The sequence below is a fragment of the Heterocephalus glaber genome, unplaced genomic scaffold (assembly GCF_053883595.1).
Source record: "Heterocephalus glaber isolate CG9 unplaced genomic scaffold, H.glaber_assembly_v1.0 deba00001442, whole genome shotgun sequence".
NCBI classification, from domain to species: domain Eukaryota; kingdom Metazoa; phylum Chordata; class Mammalia; order Rodentia; family Bathyergidae; genus Heterocephalus; species Heterocephalus glaber.
Genome location: NW_028258296.1, coordinates 55,475,265 through 55,484,970, shown reverse-complemented (window position 1 = coordinate 55,484,970; position 9,706 = coordinate 55,475,265). Strand labels below are relative to the sequence as shown.

The 9,706-nt window shown below is 38.7% G+C and overlaps 1 long non-coding RNA gene across 1 annotated transcript; it reads left to right on the top strand.

Moving 5' to 3' along the window:
* Window positions 1-1,857: 1,857 nt before the first annotated feature.
* On the top strand, window positions 1,858-8,904 carry LOC147827764 (uncharacterized). The gene is made up of 3 exons (XR_015452082.1): window positions 1,858-2,245; window positions 2,547-2,607; window positions 4,047-8,904. It is a non-coding gene; the product is annotated as an uncharacterized LOC147827764 (long non-coding RNA).
* The last annotated feature ends 802 nt before the right edge of the window (window positions 8,905-9,706 follow it).

Sequence of the window (9,706 nt, the reverse complement as noted above, 5' to 3'; positions counted from 1 at the left end):
TCCACCTGGGTTTTCTGCTTCTGCAAGCTGAAAGCATCCTAATTGAAATACACTTTCAAGTGTTTTCTCATTTCTATTATCCTTATCTAGTGGACCCTTGAGTTTTCAATACCTTGCTACCAGATGGAATAAAAGAAGGGCCTAAGAATATCTTTTGTGCTACCCAGAGTGCTGTACAGGTAAAGAAGCGGGGTAGGGTGTATGAGCAAACGTAGTTGGGCACCCAAGTTCAACTTCAACTTCTCCTAAGCTTTGATTTGATATAAGATAACCAATTACCTAGAATTTTAGAATTCTAAAATTTTAGAATTGGAAGGAACGATCAAACTCTTGGAACTCAAACTCTTCCTTTTACCAAGATGGAAACTGAGGGCCAAAGAGTAAAAGTGACTTCTCAAGGTCACTGGACTGTGTGTCACAGGTAGGACCTGTGCTCAGGTTTCTTGAGTCCCTGATTCGTGCATTTCCTTCAGGACTTTCACTGCCTCCTCAGCCTTCATCTCTTAGGCATGTTCTGGTGCCACAGGCAGAGCTGGCACTTTGGCTGCAGGGCCACATGGGAGCTGACAGAAACTTTGGTAGGACTGGAGCCAAGAAGCACAATAGCAGGTCTTCAAGGTGCTGAGGGTTTGGTGGTGGTGTGAGCCTTGCAAAGGTTGATTTAGCCGTTCAGGGCTTAAACTTCTACCTCTTTTGCTCATAGAAATCCTCCCCTGAGACTCGTGAATGGTTTTCCCATGGTTTGCAAGGTCATTCTTATCTCCTCCAGGATTTCACCTCTCACCCAGCACACTTACTTCCTTTTGCGTCTTACGTGTGTGGTGGGGAAGGGGTTGGCTGAATGGGGGAGACTAATATTTTTTGTTTTGTTTTGAGTCGTTTTGTTCAGAAATTCTGCTTTTTCCCACAAGCTGTTGGCAAGGCTTTGAAAAGAGAACTCAAAAATCTCACAGAGTAAGTTTTGAGACAGACAGAACATGTTAGTAGCAAAGTTGCTATGTAGAAATTAAAAGGGCACCCCCTTGCCTTCAAAACAGTGATATTATTATTAACCAGAAATTTAAATTCTCAATAAAAGACATGAGATGAATTCTGATAAATGCGTAGGGCAGGAAACTGTAACCTAAGGAGTTTAGCAAAAAGTGGAGGTGATACATTCCCTGCGTTAGTCTGCTACAGAGAACACGACACATAGGCTGGTTTCTGAGAATTCTAGTACAGTGGTAACATCTGTAAAGATGGAAAAGGCACAAACACATTACATTGCCATTGGGTGCCATTTCCTCTGACTACACTCCTGATAATCATTAAAAAGGTGAACATGATATATATCTATTGACAGAGAAAATGTCCCTGATGTATTTTTAACTGAAAATAAAAAAGACTACAATAAAGTGTTCACAATACAATTTCACTTTTGTAAAAAGAAAGTATGAGGATAAAAATATAGTGGAAGGATAGCTACTAATAATTGGTTTTAGGTAAATTTTATCTCCTGCTTAGATTTTTCTGTATGATCTTATTTTTTACAATAATATGCTATTACTTTTTATAATTAGGAATACACTCTGGGGTTATAATAATGCTGTCTGTGGTCTAGTTCAGGGTTAGCTTATTAAAAGGTTGGTCCTGGCATTAAGAAAGGCAAACAATAAATGTTATTTCCCTTTCTCATGAAGAGAGGGAGGCAGGAAGAGGCCATCCTCACTGTAGGTGTTAGGTAGAGATCCTTCAATATGAAACTCTGGAGGGAGACAAACTCCTAGAGTTTTTACTCAGAACTTGCCATCATTCTTTTCCATCCAGAGACTATACACACTAGGTTGTTAAGAATCTCCTTTACCCTCAGCACTTTGGTTAACCAACATTGGCCCTTAAATAAGCTTTCAGGGACTACCCTATGGACCTATTTTTATAATATTATTTCTATGGGGAAATGTGCTCTATATTTCTCATATACCATCAATTTGTATTGGAGCTTTTAGGAGGAAATCATTTTTAGTTTGGAGACCTACTTGAACCAGTTTTATTCATCAATTATTTTTAAAAATTCCTCTTATTGTGTAGTAGATTGCAAACCTGGGGACAAAATCCTTTGGCTTATGCTTCATTTGTTAACCAAGCACACAAAGACTTGTCAAAACTGATGGGATGTTAGAGATTAACACTTAGTTGTTGAATAAGTATTCTTTCTCATTGACTGTAGGGCTAGCTGGAGTTGCCGAAGGATGGAAGAGTTATGATAGTGAGTAATCTCCTTCTGTTATGGCTGTGTCTAGATGTCTCCCCAAAGCCCCATGCAGTCATAAGTGGGGCTTTTTCAGAGCTGGCTGAATCTAGAGTACGCCATTGATTCATGGTGCAATGCTAGGATTAAGGGTGCTAGGATTAAGGGTGGGTGATTACTGAATCAGTCCCCTGATTGGTTTGGCACTTCCTTAATCCTGGTAGCCTGGATGCAATATAAGGGACAGAAAGAGGCTTATCTCCCCCCTGCTTGCTTGCTTTGCTACCTTCTGCCCACCATGAACTGTTTCTCTGTACAGTGTCTGTCTGCCGTGTCTGTCTGCCATATCAGCCTGCCTCGGACTGAAACCTCTACAAACTGTGAGTCAAATAAACCTTTCCCTCCTTTAACTTTGGATGTTGGGTATTTTGTCTCAGCAATGAGAAAAGTAACTAAGACACCTTCCTAGCATCTTACTTTCCTTTTCCTAATAATGGGCTTTTGTAGGGTTGTGCCCTCATTGACCCAATAAATTTCAAATTCATTGATGTCAGCCTAGATCCTATAGTTCTGAAGCTCCTTAGCATTTGGGACAGCTTTAGGACCATCTAGAAAAGGTGCTTACAAAATTCCTGGAAACTTTATAAGGCAGTGAAAGAGTGCTTGACTAGAGATAATGAGAGTTGGGTATTATCTCAGCTAGCTTTATGAATTGAGAAAAGTTATAAAAGGAAGAAATAGACATGCTTACTTAAGGTGGTCCTTTCATATCTGACAGGTAAAGACTGAGCTGAGAAGCTCATCTTATATCTGTAGATCAGATTTCAACCTGTGTGATTTGAGGCTTCTAGGCCAAGGGGCGGGTATAACATGTTGGCCTCTACTAGTTTTGTTATGTAGATGTGGTAGCCATTTCAGTAACTTGAGAAGTTTGTAGAAAATAATCTTTTTTGACATCTTAGACCTGGAGCAGTGATCTTTGACCTTTTCTGGTTCAGAAGAGCTTTGTGAATTATAACAAGATTATGGCTTCTCATCTCCTAAAGTTTTGCAATAAATACAGATGTTTCTGTAACCCATGAAGCCCACCATACATATTTGTTATAAGGATAGGTTCCACGCATGCAATATGAAGATCCTCTAGCCTGAATGCCAAGTTTTAAATTTAGTGGATTGCTGTGATTTGGCCAACAATATCTACAAACAGCTCCATAGCACAAGTTTTACATCTTTAGGGACTATAGGTATCTCTAGCTCTTGGAGATAGGTTGCTCTAAGGTAAGATTTTTTAAATAATCAGAATTAAGTAAAAAGGAGACAAGGAAGTCAAGATTTAACATTTGTATTTAACTGCAGCTTCAAGACATGAAAGTTACTCAAGCCCTTTTCCCTTTCAGAAAACCACTCAAAAATAAATCCTAAAAGTCTTAAAGACAATAAGGGTTTTGGGATCTGTCTTTTTCACCTATAAATTGTGCTTCCTCTACCCTCAAGGAAGCAGCAATATTGGTGGACAGCGTATCTCAACTTCAAACACATGTAGATGCCTTGCATTATAACCTGGCAGACAGTGAGAATACATATCCTTGACTACCCATTTTAAAAGACACCCCTTTACATATACTCAATTCTGGCTCAAAATGCCTCTCATTTCTCTGAGGTTCTGCACTCCACTCCTGAGTGCTTCCTATATCTCTGTCCAATAAACCTTTCTCTTGCCTCTTACTGACACATCCTGAACATTCTTTTTCTGCAACAGGAGTCATTGAACTTGCATGCTTATTCTAGAAAAAACGGTGGGTTAAGTTCTTTATTTCAGTCGCAGGGAGCCTAGATACCACCCAGGGACATGTATCTTGGTGACTGCAGCAAGATATACACAGAGGCAAGGAGACTGCAGAAACTTCGACTTTGGTAAGCTCAGCCAAAAGGCTTTTCATGTCTTTATTCCTTTCCTCTCTCTCCCTGTCTCAAATCCTTTAACTTTTTCCTGGTACTAGTTAGCAGGGAGAGGCAGGGAACTGGAGAGTGGAGGAGCATAGTGAGAGGGGGGAAAGGGATGCCTGTGGTCTGCGTGTTTCAGGAGCACGCAGCCAGCTGGAAGGGCACCGCTTCAGCAAGCCCTTCTCAGCTGTCTGCCGCTGCCTTCCCCAGTCCTAGCACTGCGGTGCTTCTTGTCCAGTCCCTTCTCGGTGTTGCTTCCCTAATCTAGTTTATTTCCTCCTTCCCTCATATTTGATGTCTGTATTCTTACAATTTTGGCTGTAAGTTTATCTCCCTGTCTAAATTGATACGTGCTCGGTAGTTACTAAGTTACATTTCTGGACTTTTTAAACCCTCTGTGAGTTCCGTGTGTGTGTGTGTGTGTGTGTGTGTGTGTGTGTGTGTGTGTGTTACAGTTTCCCTAAATATAAAGACCGTTGTAGTAGAGTTTTAAGTAAAATCCAGCTCTTGTGTACAACTCCTTTTCCTGCTTTCTTGTCTGTTGATAAAGGTTGGAATAACTCGGATTTTTATGTGACTAACAGGGATGCCTGGACTAGTCAGTGGCAGAAAACAGGGCAGAGCCACCAATCGTGGATGATTCTGACTCTGCTGTAATAGGGCAGAGTTGCCCCTGTGCGTAGTTCTGGTTCTGGAAGAGGCGCCAGACTGCACATGCAGCGTGACCCCAGCATCGGCCTAGCCAGGTTTGGGAGCTCCCAGCACTACCTGCAGTGGGACCCAGGAAGAGGCAGCAGCACTGGCTGTCTGACCTTGGGAAAGGACCTGGCCTTTTCTCTTTTTTTAGGCACATAAGACAGATCTTAAAGATATATATAGTGGATCTTATATGATTATGGATAATTTAGTGTCTGTCCCCAAAACATCATCTTCAGGTTATATTTTATGAACTTGGGACCTATTTAAGATAAAAGATTTTAAAAAGTTGATTTTTCTCCAAAGGTAAATTAGTAAAAAGACAAGGCGTTAAAGCTCCTCTCACTTTCCCCCTTCAGACTCTTACTGGTCATAAGTCTATAGCGTTAACTAATAGGAAAAGATCTCAGAGTAGCTTAAAGTATTAAGGAAAATACTGTTATGACTTACACAAAAAGATGAGCTATTTGATAATCCCTGGAAAAAATCCTGACTAGTCTATTTAGAGTTATAAGCTTACAGCCATAAAAACGATTATTATAATTCAACATGGCCAATACATCTAAGAGTGCACTTTATTTAATATAGTTGTTTTATATGTTATCTTATCTGCCAATTAATGTTCTAATAATTGCTTAAAGTACCTGCAGCTGTTTCATTAAAAAAAATTTTTTTAACTCGACAATTTCTTTTTAATTTTTTTCCCTAATAGACTTCTGGCTCTATTAGGGGTTTCCAAACAAAAAATTCGTTGTACAGGTTTTTGAGGCTAGCCAAACTCAAAACATTACCGGGTGAGGGATGATAGGCTCAAGGCTTACAGAGGACTTACAAATAAAAGCCTTAAAGTTTGGTAACATAAGGTTATATATGACTTAAGCTAATATGTGTGTTTCTCTGAGTTAACTTTCAGGTATATGTTATTCTTCAAAAGTTCTTTTTAAGTTGGCTTATAGATAAGTAGACACTCATGATATAGCCCAAATGCTTTTTATTCACGTGACTTAACAGTGAGTTGATTTGAATAGGTTGGTGAGAGTAAAGATGTCTTTAAAATTGCCAACATGTTTCTGCCCAGGTCGTTATCCAATCAAGATAATATTTATTAAAAATTTGGTTTTACACTGTGGAAATCAGTATGGAGATACCTCAAAGAACAAGGACTAGAGGTCCCATTTGACCCAGCTATTCCCCTGCTGGGTATCTTCCCCAAAGAATTAAAAGAATCATACCACAGTGATATATGTGCACCTATGTTTATGGCGGCACAGTTTGTAATAGCTAAAGCTTGGAAACAGCCCAAGTGCCCATCAACTGGTAACTGGATAAAGAAGATGTGGTTTTTAAATAAAATGGAGTACTACTCAGCCATAAAGAATGAGAAACTAGAGTCATTTATAGCTAAATGGATGCACATCGAGGCCATACTCTTAAGTGAAATAAATAGGACACAAGTGTAAATACCAAATAGTCTCTCTAGTGTGGGAAACTGAAAGTGTAAATAGGATGAAAATGATTAAAATGAATAACTGATAATTTGAAATAGGAAAAGGTCCAAAGGTGTAGGGGTGGCAGGAGGGGAAGGGGAAAGGGAAGAAGGGAAAGGAAAAATTATGAGGAAAGAAAAAAATGGAAACAAAGTCTATGTAAATAGGGAAGGGCGCACAGGTAATGGAGGAAAAATAAGAACTAAGATACATCATGTTCAGGTACAAGCACCCAATGATGAATGTAAATGTATTGTACACCTAAAATGTACCAATAAATATACAAATAAAAAAAATTTGGTTTTAGAAATACAATGTCTATTGTTGTCTTGTATAATAATTTAAATTGTTTTTCCTTGGTTAGAGAAAATAAAAATATTGTGGGGGATTGCCTTATTGATTATGCCCAAAGCAGGCTGTAAGCAGTGGGGGCTGTAAAGAGTTGCAGCCCTCAATTAGCTCGTTTTAAGAAGCAAGTCCTACCGAAGCTTATGGGAGTCATAGAAGCACCGCATAATCACCAAGGTAGCGCGCAGGTGAGCATGACCTTCCCGCTAACAGCCATGGCAGAGACTAGACAAACGGGCTGTGAAGCTGCGGGGCTTAATACGAGATAACATAGAGCCGAGGCTGGAATACCTCACACCGAATGCCATTCCCACCACGAAAACCTTCTCTCTTTTTTGGTACCGGGGATCCAACTCAGGACCTTGCGCTTTCAAGGCAGGCGAGGTGCCACTGAGCTAAATCCCCAGCCCAACTAAAACCTTAACTAGAAGGACAAGGTTCTAATTCCAACCCTATATTTAAAAAATTCTTGTCAGTGTCGTTGCAACATATAAACCTGTTAAAACTCTAAATTTTGCCTTAAGAGTAATAACTAAATAAATATAATAAAGACTTCTATATACTGTGATGTTAATTATTGCTAACCTCATGGAATATTGAATACATTTGTGGTTTTTCAAGTGTACAGCCCTTCTAGGATGCAAAAATTAGGAAAGTATCTTATTATGTCGATGACCTCTAAACTAGCGTTGTTTAGGATGATGGACTTTTTCACATTTATGTTTATGTGATTGTTACATAATTTTTTTGTGTTATGATAGTTAGATGTGCCCAAACATTATACAATTAAGGCAGTGTTATTATAATGATTAAAGATTGGGCATTATTCTTTTTGGTACCGGGGATCGAACTCAGGACATTGTGCTTGCAAGGCAAGCGGTGGAACCACTCAGCTAAATCTCTGGACTATGCATTATTAAACTATTGAAGACATCTGTAAATAAGTACATTATACTTAAAAAGATACTTTGTTAAAAAAGGAGGTAACAAATTTAGGTAAAAGTTTATGTTGTTTAATAGATAAAGGTAACCAATTAAGATGTTTACATCTTAGTAATTAGTAGTGTGATCCACATAAAGTAACTATGAGTGCTACTTTACCTCTGTATACACTAAAATAAATTAAATATATATCAAGGATAATAAGAACCTAGTAGTTCTAGTATAAAATGTCATCATTAGGTTAGTTAAACTAAGATGCTATGTTTGTTTTTGATTTAAAATTTTCCTAGTGCAACTTTGTAACTGTTATCTGCTTACATTCTACATTAATTTGACTTCTGAGACAGTCATGATTGATAAAAGAAATAGAAGTTCTCTGGCCATATTTTATATTTCAAAGGGTTCAATACCCAGGTAAGATTATGATAGTTAAACCTACTGCTACCACTTCAATACTGGTGTAACTTATCTCCTGAGTGATCAACAACTAAGGCTTAGAGCCCAAAGCTAAAAAAGTAACTGGGCTAAGAGGACAGCCAATATTTTTGCCCTGGCCCTATAAAGTCATCCAGGACCCAGAATGTGAAGGGACCCTTCTAAAGGATCCTACAACTCTGGTGACTCACCTGACCTCCCGAGCAGGGAGATTGTTTAACCCCCAAAGATAGGAGTAAACCAGTGTACACTGTGCTTAAAAGAGGGTCACTACAGAGGGGAGTGTCCCTATGCTTCCAAGGGAAGCCAGATAATCAAGCAAGATCATGACCTGTCTTGACAGATGACACAACTGGTAGAAGAAAAATAAAACTAAAAGAGCTAAGAGGCAGCATGGCTCCAAAAATAATGCCCAAGAAGCCTAACTTGGCATTGGCCAGAGGTATGTATGAGATGAATATGCAGGGGTAAGGGGCTTTTGGAGCCTCACTGCAAAAACCTCTTGGAATGCATGGTTAGAGATTAAAAGATACCCTATGGGGCCAGAAGTCCAAGTAGGACCTAATACATTGCTTAAGGAATGAATGCTCGATCTTTATTCTTATCACTTAGATTGGTCCTAAGGTCAGCCATAGAACAGACCACCTTGACCTTCCTCTGTTCCTTACATAAATTCCTACACAGGTGTCCTTCCTTTTGTTCTTTATCCTTGCTTCCTGGTTCTATCAATAAAAAGGCACAGAAGCTTCAGTTTTGGGCTTTTATGAGACTTTCTCATGCTGAGGGGCCTCAGTTAAGGATATTGGCTATGAGTAATCTTTCATCCTGTGCACCACGCCATGCTATGGTTGTGAACTGCAACATATTCATATATATATATATATATATGTATATAATATATATATGTATATAACATATATATATATGTTGTGTCAGAGAGAGAGAATTAATTTTGATTAACACAGGTCTCACTTACTTTAACTTTGTCTTAATCACCCAATAGGAAACTATAACCAAAATTATGTATAGATAAATAGTAATACTAACTTAAAAGCTAGGCTAAATATAAAAAGGGGCTGCAAATAGTGCCCTAGCCCCTGCTAGCAGTCTCCAGCTACACCTATAACTTATAGTCATAACACGTTTTGATTACCAGCCTAAAATCAAAGTCAGTCACTGTTTTTCTTAACCCTGATACCACTCTCCCATGAAGGAAATAATGTTTTCCTTGACAGGGCCTAGCAATATGCCAAAAACATTAACAAAGATGGATGCTGGTTTGTGGACAATTGCCCACTTCTAGTGCATCTGGGCAACCATGGTGAGTATCTCCCCTACAAGGAAGATAATTGTATAAAGCTTCAACATTTTATAAAATAGCTACAAAGTACGGCAACAATTTTAAGGTTTGTTACCAGGTGTAATGTCTTTCAGTGGGCAAAAAATGAGAGTCTTCATCAAAAGGACTATGAGAAAAAAATTTCTCTAGCCACAATTAATACTCAGATATGAAGATACAGAGATCCTGATCTACCCTGGACTCATAAAACTCCTATGATAAAAGATAACCATCAATTCATAGATAAATACTTTCATGTTTGGGATAAACATTTCTGACTGGCATCTA